Consider the following 14,715-nt stretch of genomic DNA (forward strand, 5'->3'; position numbering starts at 1 on the left):
ATCGCATGTGCCAAAAATCGCAAAAAATAAACATTCAAAGATCAAGTAACAAGACAAAACTTTTTACAGAATATCACAAAATCTTATGTCATGATGATTGATGAAAATTGAGGATTTTGTAAAAGGAATAACATGCAAGCTTTGAGTTCCATTCGCAAGGTTAAACTTTTGAGAAAGGCTTCACAACCTTGAAAACAAAAACTCTTTCATTTTGCATATCCTTGCACATTTAACATTTTGTAATAGACTAGTAGTGTATGAATGTTTGTTTATTAGGCTCTTATTTTCAAGTGTAGATATAGTACTTAAACAACAAATTTATTTTGATGTTTTGAAGTAATATTTATGTGGCAATGTGTGGTATGTGCAAATTTAAGAAAAAAAATATTTTTCTTAACGGGTGTTACACAAAAACGACGACTCGTTTGCCAGGCCTAGTTGCGTGCCACCTCATAAACTCATCCTTAAGAAAGATGCAAGAGATGAAGAAGAAAACACGGGGGAGAGTACCATCAATCTGTCGCTTACAACCGACACCGGGTTTCAAAATATTAAAAAAAAACTAAAATATGTGTCGCTCAGAACCGACGCAGGCTTTAAAATATTTAAAAACAATAATTAGTGTCGGCTAGAAGCAACACTAATACTTTATGTTGCTTAAAAACGACACTATTTTTTTTAAAACGACACCATTATTTAAAAATTCTTAAAATGTATGTCGGTTAAAAGTGACATTAAATGTTTACGTCGGTTAAAAGCGACATAGACAGTTTATGACGCTTACAAGCGACAGTAAATCCGACGTCATGTTCAATAAGTATCGCAAATGTCTTGTCCGTCACTATATTATATTAAACCGACATTACCCACTGACACTATAAGGCCCTTTTGTAGTAGTGAATCAGATTTGTTTTGAAAAAAAAACATTAAAAACAAAATAAGAGAGACATTCGAGAAACCCAGCATAGAAGGTCAGTTCCAAAAAGTGGGTGTTTGAGAGTGATGTACTCTGATGTTCCGCTGCTACCCAAGAAACCTAACAACAAATTTAAGATCAACAAAAAAACCAGCAATTATGCGTTTGATGTAGTAATCACTTGGTTCAATTGCCTCTGAGTAAAGAGTAGTGTGGTGGTAGTGTTTCAACAATTGGAATAGATATAAAGAGTTAAAGAAACAAACACTAGAGCTCTAGAGGTAGGAGAAGATAGAGTTTTGACATACGGGTAATTAAGTCTTTTTAACTTCAATTTTGGCTAGTTTTATAAAAAAAAATAGAAAAGATGGGTTGTATTTCATTAGATGGTTCTCAAAATGGTTATATTTCCAAATTCCCCGGGCCGGACGAGGCTAAGGCTAACTTCCCTCCCCCGACCAATCAGATGTCTGGGAGAGCGAGACGCCGTGTATATTCATCCAGAGCCACTAATCTCCCACGGCCTCCAAGGGGTACAAGTACATTAACAACGTGTTTGGCTTCTGAAAGCAAGGAATATGTGTGAGCTTCTCTAGATATTCACAGGTAAGAGAGCTTTATTTTGTAAGCACCTCTGTAAGCTAGCCCGGTGCATTTGTCACATTTTAACAATAGTTTGGCAAATCATATCATAAAATTAGATGATTTTCTATAAGAGCATCGAATTCACATTTCATAGGCTTTGTGAACTATATCGTCCAATATGCAGATTGGCCCCAACTGACCTAAACGGCTAAAGAAACACCGTACTAGCACATTCCCTGTGCCGATGTTGGGTCAGATCCCTTCACTTTTCATCTTATGAGGATAAATCATGGCCTCATTTAAACCTACCCTATTACAAATCCCCCACACAATACAGGTATAATTTACTACATCTGGTTACCACTCCTTTTCTGCACCAACAATGTCGAAACTCTAGCAGTGCTAATCGAACCTTGCTTGCAATTGGCATATATAATTGTATTATATGTGATGGTATCAGGCTTCCTTCCCCTTACCAGCATCTTTCCGAGAAGCTACATAGCCTCCTTGGCATTCCAGCCTGAAGAAAAACCATTCAAAGTGGTATTGTAAGTTTCCAAATTCAGTCCCATCCTTATTTCCTCGATCTCCCTAACAATTCCATAAGCTTCTTCAAATCTGTTCCCCTTGAATAGACCGTCCAAACACTCATTAGGGCGGCAACCACGGTTCATCATGTTGTACAGTTGAAGGGCAGCCAACAAGGGTACCTGCTTTTGCAAAGCCATCAATAAGAGAGCTATATGTGGTCTAGGGAAGCCATTCCTCTCCATCTCATAGCAAACAGATACAGCATCCCCATTTTTCCGTTAGTGCAGAGATCATGTATATGAGTAGTATATGTTGAATTAGTGGCCAAGTGGCCAACTTTTGATTAAATAAAAGAAAAGAAAAGGTGGTCAACATCATTGTGTCCCTTCCTTGTTTTGGGGAGAAAAAAAGGCACATTGTCTAAAGTCCTTTTTTTTCTTTGGCCCATGTGAAAAGCCACTGGAATGGCTAGGTTATGAATTTGGGCAGCTGCTGCCTTTTTGTTCAAGTGAGCAGAAAAACAGTGAGCATAAATACAGAGGGAAAACACATAGCAGAAAAGAGGTGTCGCAGCCCCCATTTGAAGAGAATAAAGGAAGGTGATTTTCTTTCTTTGTTAGTACTCACTCAATCAAATTTGTATTTGTGTATTAGCTTTGAGCTTCATATAGAGAAGAAATTATTCATTATATTTCTCTCTATTTGTTTTTTTGGTGTGTGAGAGCTATTAGTTGTATTGGGTTTTGGGTTGTGAGCTTGCTAACACTTTGTAAACTCCCATTTGGTTGATAGTGGATTATTGGGTGAGCTCCTACTGCTCCGAGGATGTACTCCAGTTACACTGACTGTTGAGGAACCTCGTTAAAATCTTTGTGTCTTTTATATTTTGTTCTTGCATTTTATTTGATATATTTCCTATGGGTTAGCTTGAGTTGGTTCCAACGGGTTTGGTGTTATCCTAGCACAACAATTGGTATCAGAGCACTGGTTGCTCTTGGGTACTGTCTAGTTGCCAAAGATGTCAGACGGGCAAGATGAGAATCATTTTGGAAGTAGCTCCGGGTTTGCAAGAACTACGATGCAAAATGCAAAATTCGAAGTGGAAAATTTTGATGGCACAAACAACTTCGAGATGTGGCAATGTGAGGTCAAAGATGCGTTGGCTCAACAAGATCTACTTGCCGCTTTGGGAGAGAAGCCGGAAGCTATGTCGAAGCCGGAATGGGAGAAATTAAATTTGTGGGCTTGCTCTTCAATTCAGTTGTGCCTTGCAAAAACTCAGAAGTATTTTGTGATGCGGGAGACATTAGCAAGTGTGTTGTAGAAAAAATTGGAAAACAAGTATTTGACGAAGAGTGCAGAGAACCAGCTACACTTGAAGAAAAAGCTCTACCGCTTCCAATAAAAAGAAGGTACAAAAATGATTAGACACCTTGATGCTTTTAATAAGTTGATTGCCGACTTGTTAAATTTAGATGAGGATATTAAGGATGAAGATAAGGCCTTAATATTGTTGAATTCCTTGCCGGACTCTTATGAGCATTTTGTTACCATTATTATGCATGGTAAGGAAACTGTGAAATTTGAAGATGTGTCAAATGCCTTGATGATTTATGAAATGAGGCAGAGAGATAAAAATCATGATAGTACCTCTGAAGCTTTATTTGTTAGAGGTAGATCATCGGAGAGGAGATCCTCTTCTAGTAGGAAAAGATCACACTCTCGACCTAAAGGAAACTCTAAAGGTAGAAAAACCTTGGAAATGGATGAATGTGCCTTTTGTCATAATAAGGCCATTGGAAGAAAGATTGTCCTAGGTTGAAGACCAAAGGCAAAGAAAGTTCTGAAGCTAATGTTGCTGAGGTTGAAACAGATTTTTCTGATTTTGCTTTAACCATTTCCTCATCATTTGATTGTGCTAAGTGGGTGTTGGATATGGGTTGTACTAATTATATGACTTCTCACAAGGATTGGTTTTCAAGCTTGAAAGAGTTTGATGGTGGTGTTATGTTCATGGGAAATGACAATCCTTGTACAACAAAAGGGATTGGTACAGTTTGTTTGAAGTTGCATGATGACATGGTTAAAGAGTTGACAAGTGTTCGGTATGTACCGAATTTGAAGAAAAATCTTATTTCTTTGGGCACTTTAGAAGCCAAGGGCTTCAGATTTCATTCAGATGAGCAGACATTGAAAGTTACTTATGGTGCACTTGTTGTGATGAAAGCTCATCGATGTGGTCATTTGTATCTATTGCAAGGAAGCATTGTGACAGGTGAAGCATATGTAGTCTCAGAAAATATGGGCACATCTGATTCAGATACTACTAGACTGTGGCATATGAGATTAGGCCATGCCGGTGAGAAAGCTCTACAAGGGCTTGTGAAACAAGGTCTTCTAAAAGGTGCCACGACTTGTAAGCTTGATTTCTGCAAGCATAGTGTCTTGGGAAAGCAAACTAGAGTGAAGTTTGGTACTGCATTACATCAGACGAAGGGCATTCTTGATTATGTGCATTCGGATATTTAGGGTCCTACAAAGACTCCCTCTTTGAGTGGTAGACATTGGTTCGTGACCTTTGTAGATGATTATTCTATAAGGTCTTGGGTCTACACTATGAAGCACAAGAGTCAGGTGTTGAGCATTTTCTTGAGTTTGAAGAAAATGGTTGAGAACCAGACTGGGAGAAAGATAAGATTTTGAGATCGGATAATGGTGGAGAATACACATCCAACCTTTTCTTTAAAGTTTACAAAGAGGAAAGGATTGTGAGACATTTTAGTGTCCGGGGAACTCCATAACAAAATGGAGTTGCAGAAAGATTGAATCGAACCTTACTTGAGAAGGTTAGATGTATGTTGTCTCAGTCGGGTTTAAACAAGTCATTTTGGCCAGAGGCAGTTAATTATGCATGTCACATCATCAACCGGTTACCCTCAGTTGCTGTTCAGGGTAAGACACCAATGGAGGTATGGACTGGAAAACCTTCTTCTGATTATGACTATATCCGTATTTTTGGTTCACCTGCTTATTTTCATGTGACTGAAAATAAACTTGATCCTAGAGCCAAAAAGGTTATCTTTCTTGGTTTTAGTAGTGGTGTCAAAGGTTATAGATTATGGTGCCCAAAGTTGAAGAAACTTGTAATCAGTAGAGATGTGACATTTGATGAAGAAAGTATGTTCAAAGACTCTGAGAAGAATGTGAAAGATGTCCAACAGGTGGAGCTTGAGAAATTTGCCTCTGGTACTTCAAATCCTATTTCTGCTGATGTCGAAGCCACTACAAGTGAAGAAGTTGGAGACCATAAGGATGTTGAAGAAGTTGAACTTGAAGATTCTATTCAAGTTGAAGAGCAAGTTTCACCTCAAGAGTATATTGCCAAGAACAGAGGAAATAGACAAATTACCAAGCCAGCTCGGTATAGTGACTATGTTGCTTTTGCTCTACCTATTATCATTGATGATATTCCATCCAATTTTGATGAAGCAATTAAGAGTGAAGAAAATGAGAGGTGGTGCAATGTCATGGGTGATGAGATGAATTCTCTCTTGAAGAACAAGACTTGGGAGTTAGCTAAATTGCCTAAGGGCAAGAAAGTTATCGGTTGCAAATGGGTGTATGCCAAGAAGGAAGATACTGATGGGAAAAGCAATGTGAGATTCAAAGCAAGATTAGTTGCTAAAGGGTATGCACAAAAGGAGGGCATTGACTACAATGAAATCTTTTCTCCGGTTGTGAAGCACTCCTCAATTCGCATTATGTTAGCTCTTGTTGCACAATATGATCTTGAGCTTGTGCAACTTGATGTGAAGACTGCTTTCCTACATGGTGATTTGAATGAAGAGATCTATATGTGTCAACCGGATGGGTATACAGTGAAAGGGAAGGAGAATTTGTTTTGCAAATTGAAGAAATCACTTTATGGCTTGAAGCAATCTCCAAGGCAATGGTATTTGAGGTTTGATAAATTTATGAGAGGCCAACATTATTCTAGAAGTCAATATGATCATTGTGTGTACTTCAAGAATTTGCAAGATGTGTCTTTCGTTTATTTGTTGATATATGTTGATGATATGTTGATTGCCTCAAAGAATGTCGAAGAGATTGAGAAATTGAAGAAGCAAATGAAGAATGAGTTTGAGATGAAGGATCTTGGTAAAGCAAAGAAGATCCTTGGCATAGAGATCACTAGAGATAGAGAGAAGGGTTTGGTCAGTTTAAATCAAAGACAATACCTTGAGAAGTTGATTCGAAAGTTTGGAGTTCATGATTCAACCAAACCGGTTAGTACCCCTTTGACTCCTCATTTTAAATTGAGTTCTCCACAATGTCCTAAAACTGATAAAGAGAAGCTGCAAATGAAAAATATACCATATGCAAATTTGGTTGGTAGTTTGATGTATGCAATGGTATGCTCTAGACCGGATATTGCTCATGCAGTTGACATGGTGAGTCGATATATGCATAATCCAGGTCAAGAGCATTGGCAAGAAGCTAAGTGGATATTGAGGTATCTCCATGGTACTAGAGACTTTGGTTTATGCTTTGAGAGAGATGACTCTGGCATTAGTCATTTTGCAGTTGGTTATGTTGATTCAGATTATGCAGGTGATCTGGATGGAAGGAAGTCTACTACAGGCTATGTGTTTACTATGGCTAAAGGGCCAGTTTGTTGGAGGTCCATTTTGCAGTCGTCTGTTGCCTTGTCTACTACAGAGGATGAATATATGGCAGTTGCTGAAGCTATAAAGGAGGCCATTTGGATACATGGGCTGATTAGAGATTTGGGGGTTAATCAGAAGCTCATTAGGGCGGCAACCACAGTTCATCATGTTGTACAGTTGAAGGGCAGCCAACAAGGGTACCTGCATTTGCAAAGCCATCAATAAGAGAGCTATATGTGGTCTAGGGGAGCCATTCATCTCCATCTCATAGCAAACAGATACAGCATCCCCATTTTTCCGTTAGTGCAGAGATCATGTATTCGAGTAGTATATGTTGAATTAGTGGCCAAGTGGCCAACTTTTGATTAAATAAAAGAAAAGAAAAGGTGGACAACATCATTGTGTCCCTTCCTTGTTTTGGGGAGAAAAAAAGGCACATTGTCTAAAGTCCTTTTTTTTTCTTTGGCCCATGTGAAAAGCCACGAGAATGGCTAGGTTATGAATTAAGGCAGCTGCTGCCTTTCTGTTTAAGTGAGCAGAAAAACAATAAGCAGAAATACAGAGGGAAAACACACAGCAGAAAAGAGGTGCCGCAACCCCCATTTGAAGAGAAGAAAGGAAGGTGATTTTCTTTCTTTGTTAGTACTCACTCAATCAAAGTTGTATTTGTGTATTAGCTTTGAGCTTCGTATAGAGAAGAAATTATTCATTATATTTCTCTCTATTTGTTTCTTTGGTGTGTGTGAGCTATTGGTTGTATTGGGGTTTTGGGTTGTGAGCTTGCCAACACTTTGTAAACTCCCATTTGATTGATAGTGGATTATTGGGTGAGCTCCTACTACTCCGAGGACGTACTTCAGTTACACGGACTGTTGAGGAACCTGGTTAAAATCTTGATGTCTTTTATATTTTGTTCTTGCATTCCATTTGATATATTTCTTGTGGATTAGCTGGAGTTGGTTCCAACGGGTTTGGTGATATCCTAGCACAACAATACATACAACAATATTCGGCCTAAATCCCTCGCAAATCATCCGCTTTCACAAGTCAAGAGGTTCGTGCACTCTCCCTTCCACAAAGCAACCCTTTATCAAGAAAGCATAGGTGTGAACATTAGGGCTGCATCCTCTCACGAACATTTGAGCCAAAACCGCAAGAGCAGACTCAACGTTCCTCGTATCATTGATCGTATTATTAATTTTCGAGTATGTGATAACGTTACCACTTATTCCCTTATCCACACCATTTCAACCAACAACTCCGAAGCCTCCTTATAATCTTACACTCTTTGCACACCCCATTCACCAATTCATTATAAACAAGGACAAATGAGATCAATCCTCAAGCAAGCTCCCTAGCTTCCTCCACCTTCCCCCGTCTACACAATGCCAGACACTACAGTCGTATAGCTCACAGCATCCGGCAAACAGCCCTTCTTTGACATTTCAACAAGACATTTGCGAGCACCATCCACCCTATCGTTCTTACACATTGCCTTCAACAGAAAGTTATAAGAATACACATTTGGCTCCATCCCCATCCTTCTACATATTCCTATATATCGGATTAATCAGCTTATGACAACGATGATATAGAAGACGGGAAACAAGGAAGGGTAGAACAACTAGTGTAGGAAAAACAGGAAGAATTAGAAAACTTAGGGCAGAGAAGTGAGAAAGAGAACGTGGAGGCGGGTCACGATTTGTGGTCAAGACGTTTGTGTAACGTTTAAAACAGCAATAAGTTAAATTTAAGTAGATGGTAGCATATTAAAGATTTGTTTGGATTTATGTCTCTTAGTTGATCTAAATTTAAATATATTAAAACTATTGATTTGCTACTTAGTATTACGGTTTAGTGCTATTTCTCTTCACTTGTAAGTGAGAGGGCTTAGGTTCGAATCTCACCAAAAGCAAATTTGAACTACATTATTGGTAACTCATCGTGAGGCTAAGCACATCTCCTCTCCTTTAGTGTAGATAATATCATTTTTTTTTCAACAACAAAACATGTTGATTTCATGCTTGGTGCTTTTATTTATCTATATATATAAAGTGAGCACCCTAAAATGGTAAAACATTTGAAATACCATAAATTGCCCTTTAAGAATTTCATAAATTACAATTGAACCAAGAGAAGCTAAAGTATTTAACCATAATTTTATTTTGAATGAATTTAATATTTAAAATTATAGAAAAAACAAAAAACAAAACCTCCCACGTTAGTGGGTGGTTTCAAGTCATTAATTCATTTCTTTTTTTTAATAATTTTTTTAAAATATGTAAATTAATTATTTAAATAAAAAATATAAAAAGGCCAATTGACACATGTGTATGCGTGTGGCAAGAGGCTCGTAATAATTAAAGGAAGAGAATAACTTCCTGCTCAAGTAATACAAAGTCTAATAACAAAGATCTTTTAGGTCCGATTCCTATATTATAGCTACATAAAATTTACACAACTACACTGTGTGAAATTTTACAACATGGCATATAATATCATAGGCTGGATATTAAATGGTTTTAGAAATCTTTAAATCCGATTCATAAAAACTTGTATCGTGTATATCATAAAATAAGATAAGACCTAAATAAGTTTAGACACAAAATTAACCAAATTGCTAACACTCTCAAATTAAGTTTGGTCATATCATATATGTAGGACACATCTGCATCAGTGAGTCTCGATATCGTGGTTAACTTATATGTGTGAAAGGATTTGTTTGGCGCCGAACTATTTAAGGTATGTCAAAGTGAGAAATGAAACTTTGTGTACAACTTAAAGGTAGAAGATGATACTCTTAAAACAACTTTACAATACCAATTCTCCTCAAATGATAGAACTAGAATGATAAGTTTTCTTAACATCTAATCCACCTCTCAATTTCCTCCAAATGAAAAATTGAATATAATGAGTAGTCCATTCTATCCCATTATTGAGACACAATGAAGCGTAATTAACATTACTTGAAAAGAAACTTCTATTTTATCTATTTGACTTCATATTCGTAAAAATCCAAATATTAATACTTGCTAATATTCTATCCAAACGATTTCGATCATTAAAAATATGACCTAAAAAGGTAAATTGTAGCAAAATTTTCAACATGAAATCGTTGTTCTCTTAAAGAATCATCAGCCACGTACACCCAGCGTGCATGCAAAGACAGATGTTCTCAATCTCATGAGATTTTTCTTTCTTATTTTTTTTTTAAATGTGCATTAAACTCATGAGCTATCAGAATGCTCTATAAATGACCATGTCCATCCCACTGAGACACACTCAAAACTGTAACAAACATGGCTACATTTGCTTATGCCACTACAGCCACCGCCATTGCTGCCTTCTTCATCCTCCTCCCACTGTCTTACTCATCCGAATCGATTTTGGACCACCACCACCACGACACCTCCTCCTCTGTCACGCAATCATCTTTTGGAGTTTCCTTTGAATTTAGAGTATCTGGAAGCTGAGTTCTTTTTGTATGGTGCTTTCGGGCATGGCTTGGATACAGTTGATCCGAGCTTAACCCTAGGAGGTCCAACTCCCGTCGGTCCTAAAAGGGCACATTTGGACCACTTCGCTAGGGATGTCATCACGCAATTTGGATGGCAAGAAGTTGGACACTCGAGGTTAATCTTCCATTCACTTTTTGTTTTTTCTTTCTAATTTATGATTTTCGTGTAACTTTTTCATTTCTTCAAGGACTGTTCTGCCATTTAGATTGGATAAAATAAAAATAATCAAAGACAATAAATAGGGAGTGCATAGTTGAAAAATAAATATGCAGAAATCATTTATGTTTTACAAATACTACATAGTTAGAGCGTTTATCTAACAAAATTATATGTTTTTATTTTTTGTTTTTGTGCAGAGCTATTAAGAAAACTGTGAAGGGTTTCCCAAGGCCATTGTTGAATTTAAGTGCAGAATCATTTTCTCATGTATTTGATTCTGCATTTGGGAGTCCCTTAAATCCACCATTTGACCCTTATGCAAATTCAATCAACTATCTCCTTGCATCCTATCTCATTCCTTATGTTGGTCTCACTGGCTATGTTGGTGCAAGCCCTATGCTCCAAGGTGCAACTTCCAAAAGGGTAAGCTTCGAACACAATACCGAGAATTGAAAGTACTATGTTATATAATTATCGTGTTTTCAAACTGTGAATCTCGACCACACATTACAACAAAATCAACATGATTCATCATCCAGATGTATAGTCTTGGCATTTGTCCAGAAAAATAAGTCCGACGAGAGAACGTTACCTCAAAAGCATATCCAAATTTGTTAATCTTTATTGCATAATAATATTGTGAACCTGAATGTGCATGTGGTCATGTTCAGCTAGTTGCAGGTCTTTTGGGCGTGGAATCAGGCCAAGATGCAGTGATTCGAGCATTGCTATATGAGCACGTGAACCTGATAGTGAAACCGTATGGTATTACAGTGGCTGAGTTCACAAATCGCATTTCAAGTCTAAGGAATAAGCTAGGACGCACAGGTTTGAAAGATGAAGGCCTTGTGGTTCACGAATACAGAGGTGCTCAGGGAAAAATCAGCGGCAACATTCTCGCTGGAGACAAGTACTCAGTCGTATATGGTAGCGGTGATGAACGTGTCACTGGCGGTATCTACCCTAAAGGAGCTGACGGCCGGATTGCTAAATCTTATTTGAAAAAGGAATAGAACATGAACAAATGGGACTAGTTTGGTTGCCATCTAGTTTACCCTGTTAAGGATCTTTTTTTTCTTTTTCTTTGCTAGACAGAAGAGATCATGTTCTTAAATAATTTGATCCAATGACGTTTCACGCTTCATTTTGTTCGTATAATCGTTCAATTTGTTCACATAATATCAGATTATAAGGGAACTTGGAAAAATAGACCGAAAAGGCAAAATGCAGTAAGAAAATACTCTTAACAATATGTTGCACTACTTGCATCTGTTCATCCAAAATTTTCTATTCACAACTCATGAACATGATAAGGAAATAAGTGAGCAAATCACACGGTTTACATTTTCGACCAAAAAAGAATGAAACTATGTATATTACTTGCAATTGCTGCAACAAGAGCGCAAAGCAAATATGCCATAAGAAAAAGAGGTAAAGATCAGTAACATGTTGCAGCATCCTGGGCAACATGTTGCATTGGCTTTTGCTCTTAATCTGCCTCCATCGGATTTCAGGCAATGCAATAGTTCCAATGCAGACCGAACACTGCTGCTGCCAGAGCCATCTGTACATCAATTTTCCATGGCCTCCATGTTGAGAAAAATTTAGAATAAACAACTCTAAATTTTATATGTCAAAGAAGAAATTCACTCAAAAATTTGAGACACAACAAAAGACTTTATTAAACTGAAAATATTACAAAGAAAGCTCTCAACTCTCACAAACACTCAACACACACAAGAAAACACACTATAAGACTTGTAGTCTTATTTTCTTCTTCACTTCTCAATGATTTACAAGGCTAGAGTACTTGGGTATTTATAGCAAGCTATATGAGATACACACCCCACATTTATTTAAACTAACTAATTCCCTACCACACAAAGTGCTTTGCAGCAAACTTGCCACAAAATATCATCTATTCCACACATATTGAGAAGTTTCTACGAGCTTCAACAAATTGCTAGAGATAGGGCTTTATCATTTGGGCTTTGTATGATAGCTTGTGTTGGAATTTTAGGCTGACATTGATTCTTAACACTCCCCCTCAATGTCAGCTCTCATTCTCTGTACTATGTCGAGCTGTTGACAAAACATTTCGAGCTTGCATGTACTTAGACTTTTTGTGAACAAATCCGCAACTTGATCATCCGTCTTGATCTGTCTCATCTCAATTTCTTCTTGCAGAACTTTTTCTCTAATAAAATGATAGTGCACTTCAACATGTTTAGTTCTTGCATGAAAGACCGGATTCTCCGCCAAATGAATTGCCGACTGATTGTTACAGTACAACGGAACTACATAATCCATTGGTTGATGTAAATTATTCATTAGCTGTATCAACCATGTACTCTCTTGAGCTGCCATTGCCGCTGCTCGATACTCAGCTTCAGTGGTTGATAATGATACTGTCGACTGTCTTTTGCTACACCAAGAAATTGTTCCGGAGCCAAGCTTAAACACATACCCAGTTGTTGATCTCCTGGTGTCATGATCTCCTGCATAGTCAGCATCACAGTAACCAACTAACTTGCAGTCTTCACCTTTCTTGTACAAAAGACCATAGTCAATTGTACTCTTCACATATCTCAGTATTCGTCGAACTACTTCCAAGTGAGGCTTCTTTGGATTTTGCATGTACCGACTCATCACACCAACTGCATAAGAAATGTCAGGTCGAGTCAAGGTTAAGTAGATCAGACTACCTACCAATTGTCGATACATCGCCGCATCTTCCAAATCTTTTCTTCATGTGCACACATTTTGGCATTTAGCTCCATCAGTGTCAAAATCAGCTTGCATTCGAGCATTCTGAACCTCTTCAACAAATCTTTGGCATACTTCTGTTGATAGAGAAATATTCCTTCTTGTGTGCAATCAACCTCTAGACCAAGGAAGTGCTTGAGTTGACCAAGTTCCTTCATCTGGAAACGGACTGATAAATTCTCCTTCGTCCAAAGAATTTCTGCCTCATCATCACCGGTTATGGTTAAGTCATCCATATACACTAGCACGATAGCTAGCTTTCCTTCATTGGCTTTGACAAACAAGCTGGAATCTGCAGGTTTTACTGAATAACCACTTTGTGTTAGAAATTCAGTAATCTTACCATACCACGCCCTGGGTGCTTGTTTCAATCTATAGAGTGCTTTCCGCAATTTACACACATATTCAGGATGATCTTGGCTCGGAAATCTCATTGGTTGGATCATGTAGATCTCTCGATCCAGCTCTCCATGAAGAAAAGCATTCTTCACATCCATCTGCCACAGATTCCAGTCTTTGTTGGCTGCAAGAGCAAGTAAGACTTGTATTGTTGTAAGTTTCGCCACTGGACTAAACGTTTCATCATAGTCTAGTCCGTACTGTTAAGAGAAACCAGAGCTACCAATTGTGCCTTGTACCTCTTGATTGACCTATCTGGACGGCCCTTTATCTTGTAAACCCACTTGCAAGATATGGGTTTCACATCTCTTGGCTTTGGCACGATATCCCAAGTCTGATTTTGCTAAAGTGCATCGATCTCTTCTTTCATAGCTGTCATCCACTCAGAACTCTACGATGCTTCTTTGAACATCTCAGGCTCTACTGCTTCTTCAATTATGGCTGCATTGGTGTATTTAGGATTTGGCCTTCGTGTTCTTGTTGACCTTCGGAGTTGAGATTGTGGAGTTAATTTTTCCGTTTCACTAGGCCCACCTTCTTCGTTTAGTTGTTGATACACGCCAGTTTGCCAAGGATTCTGAGCCACTCTTTGTTCGACATCATCGCCATTTGGATCTCCTGATTCATCTGAACTTGGTTGGAGTTGGATAGTATGCTCCCCCATCTTCTGTTACAGCTTTTCTCCAAATTCTCTGGAGTCTGGTAGCACCTCCTTCTCTGAGGACCACCAAGAAGACGCTTCATCAAACACCACGTCTCGTGAAGTGTAACATCTTCCACTTGTTGGATTGCAACATTTCCACCCATTTCTTTGGCTGTTGTATCCCACAAAGATACATCTAACAGCTTTCTTGTCAAACTTGCTCCGTAATTGATTAGGAATAAATACATAACATACACAGCCAAATACTCGAAAGTAGCTAACTGTAGGTTTCATGTTCCACAGTTTCTCAAAGGGCGAAACAAATTCTAACCTCGGTTGAGGAAGTCTGTTGATCATAAAGGTTGCAGTCTTCATTGCTTCAGCCCAAAACCTTCCGGTACGTTCTTTGCATGTAGCATACTTCGACAAACTTCTGCAAGATGTCGGTTCTTTCTCTCAGCTACACCATTTTGTTGCGGTGTGTTGGCATAAGTGTACTGATGACATATTCGGCATTCCCTTAGCTATTAA

The 14,715-nt window shown here is 38.1% G+C and overlaps 2 pseudogenes; one reads left to right on the top strand and one right to left on the bottom strand.

Annotated features, from left to right (window-relative positions):
- Positions 1-1,642: 1,642 nt before the first annotated feature.
- LOC126609096 (pentatricopeptide repeat-containing protein At3g48810-like) lies at positions 1,643-10,000 on the bottom strand (annotated as a pseudogene).
- On the top strand, positions 9,999-11,389 carry LOC126608221 (desiccation-related protein PCC13-62-like; annotated as a pseudogene).
- Positions 11,390-14,715: the final 3,326 nt, after the last annotated feature.

This window comes from Malus sylvestris, chromosome 16 (genome assembly GCF_916048215.2).
Source record: "Malus sylvestris chromosome 16, drMalSylv7.2, whole genome shotgun sequence".
Lineage (NCBI taxonomy): Eukaryota > Viridiplantae > Streptophyta > Magnoliopsida > Rosales > Rosaceae > Malus > Malus sylvestris.